Source organism: Humulus lupulus, chromosome 2, assembly GCF_963169125.1.
Source record: "Humulus lupulus chromosome 2, drHumLupu1.1, whole genome shotgun sequence".
Lineage (NCBI taxonomy): Eukaryota > Viridiplantae > Streptophyta > Magnoliopsida > Rosales > Cannabaceae > Humulus > Humulus lupulus.
In genome coordinates this window covers 207339855-207355149 of record NC_084794.1, presented here as the reverse complement: position 1 = coordinate 207355149, position 15295 = coordinate 207339855, and the positions used below count along the sequence as shown (strand labels likewise).

Here is a 15295-nt window from a genome sequence, read left to right as displayed (position 1 = left end):
GATATGGGGCTACTATAGAGTGTAGGAAGAAGATGGTGTCTTTTGAGCCTGAGGGGGATGATCCCTTTATTTTCGTGGGTGTTATGCATGGACCCCACATACCCATGCTATCAACATTGAGGGCTAGGGACCTATTGCAAGGAGGTTTCATAGGTTTTCTAGCTAGTGTGGTGGATACTACCAGAGTTATGCCAGTAGGGCCGGGAGAAACCAGATTGGTACGCGAGTTCTTGGATGTGTTTCATGAGGATTTACCAGGACTGCCACCGCATAGGGAGATCTAGTTCGTTATCGAGTTAGCATCGGGTATAGAGCTAGTGTTGAGGGCACCATATAGGATGGCTTCGACAGAACTGAAAGAGTTCAAGATATAGCTGCAAGAGCTTCTTGATTTAGGGTTTATTAGACCTAGTTTCTCCCCATGGGGCACTCCAATTTTGTTTGTGAAAAAGAATGTGGGACTCTGAGAATGTGTATAGACTACAAGGAATTAAACAAGTTCACCATCAAGAATAAATACCCCTTACCAAGGATCGATGACTTGTTTTTGGAAGGAAAGACGGTATTCTCGAAGAATGATCTTCGATCTGGTTATAACCAGCTGAGGATCAAGGATGAGGATATATCGAAGATAGCCTTACGAATGAGGTATGGGTATTATGAGTTCTTGGTCATGTAATTTGGTTTGACCAATGCCCCAGCAGCAATTATGGACTTGATGAACACGGTGTTCAAGGACTTCTTGGATCAGTTTGTGATTGTTTTCATTGGCACATTTTGGTTTACTCCAATTCAGAGGCAGAGCATGAGCAACACACTACACCAAACACCCATTACCATAACACATCATTATAAGACTATTTAAAAAGAGGTATGGTATATTATAAAGTTTCAGGCGGCAAGTAAAATAAAAAAGCACCAATCTTTCCTGTGTACAGTAACTCCCCTTTCCTGTACCCATTTCCCCTATACCCATTTCCAATCTCATTTTCTTTAATCTTTCTCCTCCTGGTATACTCTCCCATCTCATTTTTCCTGGGATACCCATTTCCCTTTGACCCATTTCCTATAGACCTATCTCTCTCGGTCTCTCACTCCCCTTCACGGAAGACAAATCCTGAGAAGGGCTACACCACATTCGAAAGCGATATGGGAGGCACATCTCCTCTCTCTCGGATCTCTTTCTCCCACCAGACCTCTCTCCTTCCCTCTTTCTCTCTCACCTGTCTTTACAGAGCCTAACCTTCCCTATCATCGGCAAATGGCGCAAATGACAGGGGCTCGTGGGTCTTGTGAAAACGACGGGCTCAGGGTCGTGGGTGGCTCGGTCTCGCGGAGGGGGTGGGTGGCTCGGTCTCGCAAAGAGGTCGTAGGGGGCTCGGTCTTGCAGAGGGCTCGGTCTCGCAGAGAGGTCTTAGGTGGATCGTCCCATTTTTTCAGCTCCACACATTGAACCAAGGAATTTGTGTTTGAGTATACTTGCTAATGAGTGCAGGTCAGTAAGAAAGCTGCTGAGTCATTAGCTGATCCAGACGAATACCCTAATTTGTTTGACGACAGGGATGTTTCTCTTTCCCTTGAAGCAGAAAGTGGAAAAAACAGGCATGACTTCTTTTTTTCCTCTGATTTTTTATTGTGTGCATGATAGGTGTTCAAAGTTTTATTGCAATAGTTGGATAAACCATTTATGCTGTCTACTCTTCAGTTATTTGCTCATAATAGTGGATTGCCATGGATACAATTTGCAGGTGCAATTATCCTCCTGCTGAACTGTACCCAATCTATGCTCAGAAATCAACCACCAACCTTCTTGAGAAGTTTAAGAGCATGCAAATTGATGAAAACGACGATCCAACTGAAAATGGACAGCACGATCATGAGGTATGAAATGCCAACTTCATACAGATTTTTCTAGTGTTGCTAAAATTCTTGAACCGACAATAGGACAATATTGTTATACCTTTATCACTTTTCATCCTCCCGAAACCCATAGGACCAATTTTTTTTTATTTTACTAGCCCATATCCATATGGTTATAGTTATGGTAATAAATTTATTTCTAATTTTAAGTAGGCCATAGGTATGATAAAGATATTACACAATTGGACCATTACAAACATCACCTTTTTTATTTTAATCTACGCGAGCTGAAAGCTTCTGTATATGACTTGCCTGCTTAAACTTTCTCATAGAACTGTTAAGGAGATGTCATGGGTTTAAACTTTGTGAAGATTTTTCAAAAAAAATTTGCTGGCCTTAAGATTGCTGAAATTATGTATGTACATTTGGGTGTGAATTTGGCCCATCAGGTATCTTCCTAAGAAGTAAAATGTCATGTTATTATCAGATTTGTCACTTTACAACTGTTCACTGTAATTCAAAATTGAGATTCTCTCATCTCTCTCCCAGAATAAGATTTTAGAGTTTTGTTTGCATTTTATTCTCACCAGGAGACTCTGGGGAACGAGGAAAATCATGGACAAGAAGCTGTGGTTGAAGAGGACGCTAGTTCCACAAATGGTATTGTTATTTTAGATAGTAAGGAGGATGAAGAAGAATTGGGAGCAAAGGATGAGAACAGTTCACCACAAAAATTGGAAGTTAAAGACGAGAGCACTTCAGCAGATGAATTGGAAGCAAAGTATGAGAACACTTCACCATCCTAAGGTGATGCTTTGCTGAAAGTATGAAGGTATCCCCTGGATTAAATTGTTTTGTTGGACTTTTTTGCCTTTCCCTAAAGCAAGAGTAGTAGATATTATTGGTTCTTGTTGCCATTTTGGTCGTTTCCTCTTATACTTTGTTATGGAACTATCATTATGTTCACTACTTTTTTTTTTCTAAGTCAATTTTTTTTTCATCCTCACAAGTCTAGCCATCTCTTCTTTAGCAGGGATCAAGATTTTGATTTATCTAGACACTGGTTTTTGTGTGTTCAAATTTCCTGAATTATCTGTTTATCTACCATGCATGTTTTCCTTGTGAATAATATCTAGATATTTTTCGTGGTGCAGCAAATATTATATTTACATCTAAACTATGATTAATTATTAATGCTAGATATACGACAGTTTCCACACTTGATGCATTTTATATGTGCAATACTTGTTTCAAGTCAAATACCATGCCTGTTTTTAATTATGAATGTTGGCGTTGTTTCAAATTTTATATGTAATGCCCTTCCAATGTCAGATATACATTACCATCTATTCAGTATTTAATTTTGTGTAAGAGTCAACTGGTGTTGATTGTTTTGATTTTCTTTACCTCTCATTTTCTCCATTTTTACTTCTGTTCTTATGGTTGAGATATCAGTGAACATAGGATACATTACCAGTTCCACAGGACAAGCTAGGTCCAGCTGTTATACGCATATCTTCTGGTGAGAAAAATGTTTCTACTTTAGCTTATTTTTCATTTCTGTCAAAATCCTATGTTATTAATAGCTGCTGTGATTCATTTTTGTTGTGATCGCTGATTGACATCATGTTCTTTTTCCTCTTTTATCTTTAAGACTTGCATTTTCCTCACAACCAGTTTGTGCAATCTTTTCACTAGCTTTAAGCATTGTTGCTATGTGAAAAGTTTGGAGTTTAAACTTTTAAATGAAAATTAGAAACCCTTGTGAGATGCAACCCTTACAAGAAGGAAATTATATGCATTGGTTCTGATGAATTTAGAAGCAACCGTTCGTTCTCCTATTTCATCAAAGCCAAGCAGCGCCTAATTCTTTTACATGCTGAAGTGATGATTTAACAAAATTTACAATCTTTATTATATTTGTTTATTTACTCATTTTACTTCTATAAAATTTGGGTTGGTGGAATTTGATCCGTATGTCAGCTAATTTTGACATTTACACTTAATTCATACAACTTGGTCCCTTCTGAATGATGAGTTCAACTAACCATCATCTGCCACCTATATATAAAATATTGCACTCTTTGTATTATTAAATTAATTTTTCTCATCAGTAATCTGAATTAAGACGATTTTGCCGCACTACTGGTGCTGTTGCCATGGTAAGTCAGCTAGCATTTAATAGTACTCAATTTTTTTGAATTTTTTTAAAAATTCTCTAACAATATTCTTGAAGTGATTTGTGATGCTAAATAATAACAATAAAATATTTCTTTGTTTATTTTGCAGATGTGACAAACTTCTATATCTGTCTTTGTTCCTTGCTTTGATTTTGCATTTATGTGATAGATTGCAAAACCTTGTTATGTGCAAGCTAAAAATCAAGGATTCAATATCACAGTGGAGTGATTTCTACGACACATGGGTCCTTTTTTTAACTTTTAAAACAATTGCATCTGCATGTGACACTTGTTGAACTAAAAACTTTCCCTCTTGTTTAAAGATTCAGAGTGTATTTTTTTTTTTCATTATGCTTGTAAGTTTAAAAATTGGGATGGCAATCAGGTGTTTAATGGAGTTGTTGTTAAAAATTCAGGGGTGTTTTTAAGCTTTCCTTGGTTCTATTTATGTTTTGTTATGACTTGTTTAGATTGAGAATTTGGGTTTTGGGATTTTGAAAAATGGTTTCTCTATCTCATTCTCTAGTTGTAATTCTGAAAAACAAGTTTCAACTCTTCTTTGGATGCTGATTCAAGTGACATGCATTTGTTTTGTTCAAATTTGATGTTGGTTCTTTGCTAGGCACTTATTTTTGCGAAAGAATTAGCTATGCCTGGAAATGGAGAGAAAGAGTCAAATTTGAGCAAGAAAAACGCTCACAAACTCAGTGATTTATAAGGTAATTTCTCAGTTTTTGTTGGAATAAATTAACAAACAGCAAGCCATTTTAGCTTTTGATGTTCATTACTTAATTGGTATAACTAATGCGAATACATGACAAACTTCTATATCTGTCTTTGTTCCTTGCTTTGATTTTGCATTTATGTGATAGATTGCAAAACCTTGTTATGTGCATAGAGGGAATCATATATTTTGAGAATGGTTTATTTATGGTTTTGCATTTTGAGAATGGGATTAGTCAATGAGTAATGATCTTGAAATTATTACCAGGTTGGTTAGCATGGTTTGGGACATCTGCCATTTACAGAAAAACAGGTGGTCACTCCAACTGGTAAGCTGACAGTCAAATGGAATTTTTTAGTTCTTTGTCCCTTTCAGTTTTCAGTTTTCATTTTTAATGGGTTCCTTCAACTTATATGTGAAAAATTACTTATCATATTGTAACTTTTCCTTTTTTCTTTTTTTAAACAGGAAATTTTTTAGCATATGAGTAACATTAGCTTCTTGTCTGAATGTGAGGGCATTAACTGTTTAGCCTCAACAATTAAGTGCCACTACTCATATTAGAAAAGCAAAGCATTATGTTGTCAGTACTGCAAAGCATGCTTAATACTTTTTTTTCTATTTTTTTATTATTCAAGTGTATTTATCTTAGTACAATACAGTATGTAACTTTATTTTGACATTTGATGTTGCTATTGCTGATTGATTTTGCTATTGTTGTTTTGTTTCTTTATTTTTTTTGGTGGTGTGTTCTCTGTAGCATTGCATTTAGTTAGCTTAATATTTAGCTCATATTTTCTTGAGTCGTTGCACCAGAATTCCCTTAATCAAGAGCCATATTCTGTCAGAAGTGAATCATGTCTTGTTAACATAATGATTTTTCAACTGGTTACAGGTCTTTCCCAGAGCTTGGACAGCAATTTTGATTTCTCTAGACAATAGTGACATGTGGAACCTTCGAATAGACAATCTAAATTCGTGGTATCTAGGCCAGGAAACGTACATTAGTGTTGTAAACTCCGAGTTTGTGAGAAGAATTCCAGAAGCAGCAGAAAGTAAGTTCAATTCAATTTCGTTTTCTGGTTTTAGATATGCAACACGCATTTTATTGTTTTTTCCTCTTTTTTATTTCTATTTAATGTGATAAACATTTCCAAGTCTATACTTTACATTTATTCAATAAGACCAAATAAGAAAAGAAGAAGAAAGAAAAAAGTCTACTGTTCTTAAAGATTATAAAAATCTGAAATCATCAATTACTGAAGTCAACATATTTTATATTTATTACACTCTTTGTTTCAAGGATGGAATCATGAAACTATACAATTAATTTCAGTCACATGAAAATGATGATTTTTTTGGACATTTGAGTTGGAATATGTTTCTTTATGTTAAGTTTGAACCATTAATGAATATAGTTTTATTTTGTCTCTCCATCTTTTTACTGTCAATTCTAAGTGCATTTTGTTTGCTTTGTTGCTAAAATTCAATTAATACATTGTTTCATATTGCATTTTCACAGATCAAAAACTCACAAGCCAGGTCCATGAAATTGTTGGACGAATTAACGACAGATTTGGAACATTGACAACTGTTCCAATACATCACTTGGTTCGTTTCTGGCCATCTTAGTCAGTAATTACTATATGAATGGACAATTTATATCTCACTATATTTTTTTGGGCTATTTGGTATTTGGGCAAATGTTTTAAGTGTTGTTGATAGTTGTGTATACTGAACCGTATCTTATCATTGTTAGATTAAGCAAGCACTCGTTTAGACATAATGGTTCTATATTTCAAATGGTATAGGCTTACCTGGTACGATTAAAATAGGACCTTGAGAGTGTTAAGCTTGGTATAGATCACATCAGTGACCCATCTATGTGGTATCTTGATGAGTAGGTCACATCATTGTGCCCCATCTTTGTTTTTTTCTTGAATTGAACCTCAGTTTCTCATGCCAGTGCGTCAACTAAATGTCTAAACATAAAAGCTAATAAGCTATATGTATTTTCATTCATATGATATTTATACACTCCAATTTTGCTATGATTATTTCTCACATGTTAGATGTAACTTTCTAGTTCCTAAGGAGTAACGACTGTGTACTCTTTCTGATCCTATCTTTCTTTCTTTACAGGATCGCTCTCTTGATTTCCATGCTTTTTATGTGCTCTATATGTTGTCACAGGTACAATTTTTTGTTCTTTTTAATCTACTCTCGGATTATTTTTACTCCGCAATGATGCATTCCAATTTTCTTACTTAATTTATTTCTGCGCATACCTTTTTTCTCTTGATTTCCTTATTGTAAACTTACCTGCCCCCTCTCTTTCCCTACTTCCTTTGGGGTTTGAAAAAGCTATCTTAAAAGTCATCTTTTACATCATATTAGCTATCTGTTTCTTTGGATATAAAAAATATCTCTGAATATTGTTGCTAAGAAACTCTGAGAATGAAAGACAGAGTGCTGAGGTACATGACAGGGAGATATTTAATATATTTGTTATTAGTTTTAGAAAGATCCCATACTTGTATTTGTGAAGTTATAGATGGACTATAATTTCCTAATAATGATGCAATTAAAGGCTATTTGCGCGCTAATAATCGATTGCTCATACTGGTATGATTTTATATGAAGCTTCATTGTAGTGGAATTGTTACTCTCTGATACATTCACTCTCTATATTTATAGCATATGTACTTTACTGGTTAGTGGTTACAAATCGTTTTGGAGATAAAATAATTAACTTTTGTCTACCCTTGAAGCCCAATACCTTGATCAATTGTGTATTTGTCCATTACTGTACAATTCTGTCTACAAAGACAGCAGTTATTCTTTGGGAAAAGCTATCCTGGATACTAAAACAGACATGCTGCATAATAGCTTTTTGTTTGGTTGTTTATTCTAGGTGTCAATATCTCTATTTGTGTTTGGGTTTGGATTGTGTTAAAGGGATTGTCAATATCTCTCTTGATGTTGCAAAATAGAATTTGATTCATAACTAGAAGGGATCCTTCTCTGACAATGATTTTGGTCCAGAATTGTTGGTTAATAAAACTTCCAAGTTTAGTCTGTTGTGTTTTCTCTCTCTATTTTTTTTTGGCAGTGGCTTCGATCATAAAGCACACTCTGCTGCTGATTTTTGTAGCTTAGTTTATTGTGGTGTTCTATTTGTGTTTCTCTTTTATGAGTTTCTTATGGCTTGTTGGACTTAGTCTAAATACATGGTCATGCTCTTTATTTAATCTCTCAAACTATTTCAGACTAATGAATTGGCACAACCATTTATGCTCTTTATTGCTTCTTTTTTAGTAAGCCTAATCACATGTTTGCCTTGCACACATATAATATGAGTGTCATCTAGATTCTAGGCCATTGGATCTTATATATATCTTACATCACACAGTTATGTTTATATGCACACAAGCATATATAGTGCTCTTTATTACTGTTATGGTTGGAATAGTATGGTACATATATAAATTTTGTTTAACTTCTCTATCGTTCCCTTCCTCTCCTTCTCTTTCACACATATACATGAACACATGGTGGGGCTGTATCATTGGGACACCTATTAGGATGCAGTGGAGCTCGTATCCTGGTCACATTGTTAGGGGTAATCTATAAGCTTCCCTTCTCTTGCAATGCATTCCTAGTTTGACATTCTAATATCATTTATATAGTTCTCTGGTTTTGTTTACATGTTTTCTTAATGATCTAAAGTCATAGTTCGTGGTCATATCTAAGCTTATGCTTTCTACATATACTCATGTGAAGTGATCTCGTGTTTGTCATTTATTCTTTTAAATTTCTGTTGAGAGTTTAGCTATGGAATAAAAGAGACATTGGTAACTATGCTCTCTCTGATATATTTTACATGGAATTTCTGAAATAAGAATAATGTTGTTGCAGGTATTGAGACATAAAAAGGGAAAGTACGGGGTTGGTGTCATATGCAACGGTGGCGGGGGAGCTTCTTCACTTGTTCTTGAGCTCATGTAAGACCTGTAATTGTTTTTGAGCTTATCTTGATTGAATTCTCCTGATCCAACTGACTGTTTTGAGTCATCAGACTCATCACCATAGATAAATTCTCTACTGATTCTCTCTTATTTTATTGTTCATCTGAAAATTCCCTAGCTCCTTCTTGATAGCTCTCTTATTTTATTGAACTAAAACAGATAAGTATTTATCTTAGTTTTCTATTTTCTTCTTTTGAAGTTTTCAATGTATCATTTAAGAAAAGACTGTAAGTTTGTTGTTGTGGTGGTAAGAACTTTTGTTCTTAATAATAAAAGGACTTTTTCTTTTACAATGTGCAGGTATATTGAGATGATTTCTTTGGAGCAATTCTTGACAACATTTGTAGTTGAGGACTTTAGAATGGAAGAATGTATTTCACTAATTTTTGTATACATTTCTTGTTTTGTATTTAGTGATAAAGGAATCTGAATTGGGCATAAATTATGTTGTAATATGATTTCTTAAGCCTAGACTAGTAGACTAAATAATGTAATTACATTTGAGTAATTAATAAAAATCTATTTATGTTACCTTATTTGGCTTCAATTTTCATATTTTTTTTCTTAGTTTTGTGTAAGTAAAAAAAGATTATGTTTCTCTAAGCTAATATAACACGTGTTATACTAAAGTGTAGTATAACACAAAAATGTGTTATACTAAAGTATAGTATAACACAAAAAATGTGTTATACTAAAGTGTAGTATAACACAAAAAGAGTGTTATATAATCGACTATAAATAACATAATTAAACACTTATCTATATATTAAAATAACACAGAAATTGTGTTATCGCTGACAGTACAATAACACATCTGTATAACACTGATAAAGTGTTATGTAAAGTACCCTGACCTACGATAACATAGTCAGTCTTAACACATCAGAAAGTGTTATCGTATGTTTTGATAACACATTTTTGATGTTATTAAAAGCATTTTTTCTTGTAGTGACATCTCCAGCAGGTATTGCAGAGACTGAGAGAGCATCGGTTGTATGCCAAGTTTAAGAAGTGCAAGTTATGGCTACCAGAAGTGACATTCATTGGACACATTATCGGTGGAGATATGATTAAGGTGGATCCAGCTAAGGTAGAGGCACTGAGAGATTGGTCGAGGCCAAGGAATTCCTCAGAGGTTAGGAGCTTCCTTGGATTAGCGGGATATTACAGACGGTTCATGGAACGGTTCTCAAAGATTGTTGTACCAATGACAGAATTGACACGGAAGAATCTGAAATTTTTCTGTTTTGATAAGTGTGAGAATATCTTCCACGAACTAAAGCGACGATTGATTACTGCTCCTGTGTTGAGTCTTCCTTCGGAGGGAGGGAAGTTTGTGGCATACTGTGATGCATCAACATTGGAGTTGGGGGCATGTTAATGCTGAATGAGAAGGTTATTGCTTATGCATCATGGCAGTTGAAGGAGTATGAGTAGCAGCACTCTACCCATGACCTCGAATTGGCAGTGGTGGTATTCACACTAAAAATTTGGCAACATTATTCATATGGAGAGAAGTGCAAGATATACACTGATCGTAAGAGCTTGAAATATTTCTTCACCTAGAAGGACTTTAAATATGAGGCAGAGACATTGGCTGGAATCGGTAAAGGACTATGATTGTGATATCCTTTACCACCCAAGGAAAGCCAATGTGGTGGCAGATGCGTTAAGCCAGAGGGGCCCGGGACAGTTATTCAGATTTACATAGATATCAAAGGATTTGGCAAAGAAGATGGCTAGAGCAAGGATAGAGCTGGTTGCGGGCCGATTGGCTAATATTACCTTACATTCGACCCTTCGGGAGAGGATAAAAGAGGGTCAGATGGAAGATATACAGCTGCAGGAGGTTAGAGGGAATGTCCTAGCTGGAGTGGCTAAGGACTATTCCATTTCAGAGAAAAATTTGCTACAGTATAAGGATCAAATTTGTGTCTCAACAGATGTGGGTATTAGACGAGAGATACTTGATGAATCTCATACCACGCCATACTTACTCTATCCGGGCACCACAAAGATGTATCAGGATTTACGGACTCTTTATTGGTGGCTTGGGATGAAGAAGGATGTAGTGGAGTATGTGGCCAAGTGTTTAACATGTCTGCAGGTGAAGGCTGAGCATCAGCGACCAGCGGGGTTGCTACAACCTTTGGGTATTCCCGAATGGAAGGGGAGGACATTACTATGGATTTTGTGAGAGGTTTACCCAGGACAGTGGGGTTACATGACTCGGTGTGGGTGATAGTAGACAGATACACCAAGTCAGCTCACTTTCTACCAGTGAAGACGACCTATACTTTGGATTAGTATGTGAAGTTGTACATGAGGGAGATTGTATGTCTCCATGGGGTTCTCAAGTCTATAGTATCAGTTCGGGATCCCATACATACCTCCAAGTTTTAGGGTGGTTTGCAGAAGGCTATCGGGACTCAGTTGAAGTTCAGTATAGCCTTTCATCCTCAAATAGATGGATAGTCTGAGAGGACCATTCAGGTATTGGAAGACATACTTAGAGCATGTGTGTTTGAGTTTGAGGGGTCTTGGAGTAAGTATCTCCCGTTGATTGAGTTTTCATACAACAACAGTTATCAATCAACGTTTGGATTAGCTCCATACGAGATGTTATATGGAAGAAAGTGTAGATCGCCCATTCATTGGGATAAGATGGGTGAGAGAAAGTATTTGGGATCGGAGTTGGTTCAGAAGACTAATGAAGCTATTGAGAAGATCCGAGCTCGAATGTTCACCTTGCAGAGCAGAAATAAAAGCTACGCTAACCCTAAGTGTATGGACATGGAGTTCTAGGTAGAGGACCATGTGTTTCTACAAGTCTCACCACTGCAAGGGGTGAGGAGGTTTGGGAAAAAGGGAAAGCTAAGCTCTAGATTCATAGGTACTTTTGAGATCCTGGAAAGGATTGGGCTAGTGGCCTACAGGTTGGCACTGTCACCATCATTATCAGGGGTTCACGACGTATTCCACATTTCTATGCTTCGGAAGTACGTCTCAGATACAACTCATGTATTGAAGTATGAGGATTTGGAGTTGCAGAAAGATTTGACATATAAGGAACGACCAATTCAAGTCCTAGACAGGAAATATAAGGTTCTATGGAACAAGACGATTCCTCTAGTCAAAATGTTATGGAGGAATAGCAAGGTCGAAGAAGCAACCTGGGAGCTAGAGTTAGCAATGTGAGATCAGTATCCTGAGTTATTCAGGTAATTTCGAGCACCAAATTCTCAGTAGGAGGGGATAGTTGTAACGACCCAAAATTGATAATAGGGCTTAGTGCCTTAGTTAGCGTGCCAGGAGGGCATAATTGGATATATGTATGTGTTAATTGTTTAAATGTGTGATTATGTGGAATGCATGATTAATATGAATATATGAGTGCATTATATGCATGTGGGCCCTTTATAGCTTATAAGGGCATATTTGTAATTTTGGCCCGTTGAGGGCATAAATGTGATTTTATGTGATATTTGGTTGAGACCACATTATTATGTGGATATATTTGCAGTTCATGGCTCGAGACGGTCTTAGTGAGCGGTTTAGCAAAATAGTCAGAGTGGGGTTTAAATACCTGGCTCGGGGGGAGCCTAGGGATATTTTGGGAATTTAGAGAATATTTTGGGATTTATTGAGTAATGAATAAATATTTGGTAATTAACTAGAAATGAGGGGATTGTAGACGCTCAAAATTCCATGATTGTAAAAGACCCAAAGTACGTGCTTAGGTCCCATGAATGCTTACATACATGGTTGAGTCGCGGTGCCCTTGGGCCACCATTGTCTTGCGTCTCACGTGCCCTATACCTGCCCAGATGACTGAGGGGCCTCGCGCGAAGGAGCACCTCACGCTCCCCGTACCTGCCCAGATGGCCGAGGGGCCACGCGCAAAGAAGCATCTCGCGCGCACCGAGCCTGCCATGCCCAGCGCCTTGCGCACCCAGTGTGCCTCACGTGCGAGTGCCCCGCGTGCCTGCGCCTTGCGTGCCCTGTAAGCCTCGCGTGCCAGTGCCTCACACGCCCAGTAGGCCTCGCATGCCAGTGCCCGTGCCTAGTAAGCCTCGTGTGCCAGTGCCTCGAGCGCCCAGTAGGCCTCGCGTGCCAGTGCCTCGCGGGCCCAGTAAGCCTCGCGTGCTAGTGCCTCACGCGCCCAGTAGGCCTCGCGTGCCAGTGCCTTGCGCACCCAGTGAGCCTAGCATGCCAGCTTCTCGCGCGCCCGGTAGGCCCTCGTCAGGAGCCTGGCGTGCCAGCGCCTCGCGCGCCCAGTAGGCCCTCGTCAGGAGCCTCGAGTGCCAGCGCCTCGCACACCCTGTGAGCCTCGCGTGCCAGCGCCATAACACCACCAGCGGCTCGCCTTGTGTGGTGATCTGTGATACCAGTAGGGACTCACAGACCTCACCTCCCGACACCACCAAGAGACAAGCGTCTCACGGCCCCCAAGATGCCACGCGCAACAGCCACGCCGTTGTCCTCATGGTGGCCTCGTCTTGCACACCAGCCTCGTCCTTAGGGGGCATCGCGAGACATGGCCTCCACTAAGTGTCCCTTGTCCTTAGGGTCCTCACGAGAGGTAAAATCAAGGACCACTTTAACACACGATAAAGGCATGAAAGGGGAAGCCTCATAGCGATTCAACACGAAATCAGAAGAAGTATGGAGCGCACCTACAGACCAGGAAGAGTTAGAGTATGGATATGATGTCCACGCCAGACAGGTAGTGGAAGTGCAAGAATGGTACATGATAAGGACTCCCTCAGCACGCTTATGAGATCCGTACCCAACAAGTAGTGGAGGCATAATATGTTACCAAGATAGGAGTACTTTTGCAGACCCCTGACATGTACTAGAGCAAACCACCACTCTTCCAACACCACTACCCCTGAGTCCACTCTCCTGACAGTGTACTTGCGTAGCATCTGGTCCCCTGGACCGCAATGTATCAGGGGCCATTAGAGCCCACTATAAAAGGAACCACACTTCCACATGGAAGGGGGTTGGAAAAAATATTATAGCATCATACCATAAGAAATACAAGTTCTTTTTACCATTTTCTTTCTGCAACAGTTCTCTAAGTTTCAGTTTAGATTTTTTGAAGTTCTTCATTGATAAGCTCTATACTTTGGTTTTTCTAATTTAACTTCGTTGACGAGTTCTCACTGTCAATAGTGATTAATTGATTAATAGTAGGAACACTTGAGGAATTAGCGGGAACCGGGAGCGAAATGACCATTTTACCCCTAGAATAAATTAAAGGGCTAAGTGACCTAAAGGGGGGTAGTTCAGTCATTTTGAGTTAAGGATTAACTAAGGGGTGGGGGGGGGGGGAGACTCTAGACATATCCAGGAACCACCCCAAGTGCTAAGAACCTTCAATTCCCACTTACACCCTCTATCTCACATTTTTCTCTCAAGAAGCTTAAGGGGGAAATTTCTGAATTTTTGAAGGAGAAGCTAAGGGAACAAGCTGAGAATTGAACTGAATTTGTACTTAGAAGAACCTAAGGAGTTAAGGATAGAAGTGGACAGAGTCTACCTGGGAGATTCAAGCTATCAATTTAGGTTTAGTGCCAAGGGTCAAGATTTAGGATCGTGCTCGAGATCGTTCTGTATCCTCCTCTTGGGATTCAAGGCAAGAAAACTGCACCCATGTGGTTGTGTGTGGGACTAAGGTTCCCTGTATCTGTATATATGTGTTACGTAACTTCTTTATTATTATTATGTGAAATGTATGATGAGGAAGCATGCCCTCAGCCCTTGTATGCAGAGGAGACACCAGAGGTGGTGGTGCTTCGTGAGCACGTGGCCACCCAGTAGCAGAAGATTGATGCCCAAGAGGGTAACATCGCCGCCCTACAGGAGATGGTACTTGCCATGAAGACCACTCTTGCAGCCTAGGGGCTACAAGTGGACCCTAATGGAAATGTACCACCTGGGCAACCAACTGGCGTGCCACCTGCGCAACCAACTGGCGTGCCACCTGCGCACCCTGTTGGAGCGCCACCTATCAATACACCGGAGTGCCTCCTGAGCACCCGGTTTCAGAGGCGCAAGATCTGCCAATTGGAGTGCCCACCAAGCACCCAGCAGGAGTTGGAACCCTAGTGCCACAACAGGATCGAGACAAAGAAAAAGTCAACGATAATCCTGCTCCAAAGCAGAAGAAGGCTCATTAGGATCCCGAGGACCACCAAGTTCCCAAGCAAGGTGGTAAGAGTAAAGGCCCAGGGGTCCGAGGACACCGCCAGGCTGTTAGCTCTCGTGGTGCTTGGGGCGTTCCGCCCCGACACGCCCATATAGACCGCATGAGGCCTAGAGGTAGTGTCCCCTCAGGACCATGCCTACCCCGTAGAAATAATGGTCCAGGGGTTCGCCTAAGGAACATCTCACTACATCGAGAACGTGGCATCAGTGTCTCGGTAAATAATGAGAATATTGAGTTCGGCGGAGAAACTAATGTGCTTCATCCCGAGGATAATGACACATTTTGAGGA

The 15295-nt window shown here is 39.1% G+C and overlaps 1 long non-coding RNA gene across 1 annotated transcript; it reads left to right on the top strand.

Moving 5' to 3' along the window:
• The first annotated feature begins 1748 nt into the window (after positions 1–1748).
• Positions 1749–3419, top strand: LOC133816507 (uncharacterized). The gene is made up of 3 exons (XR_009885293.1): positions 1749–1881; positions 2451–2692; positions 3316–3419. It is a non-coding gene; the product is annotated as an uncharacterized LOC133816507 (long non-coding RNA).
• The last annotated feature ends 11876 nt before the right edge of the window (positions 3420–15295 follow it).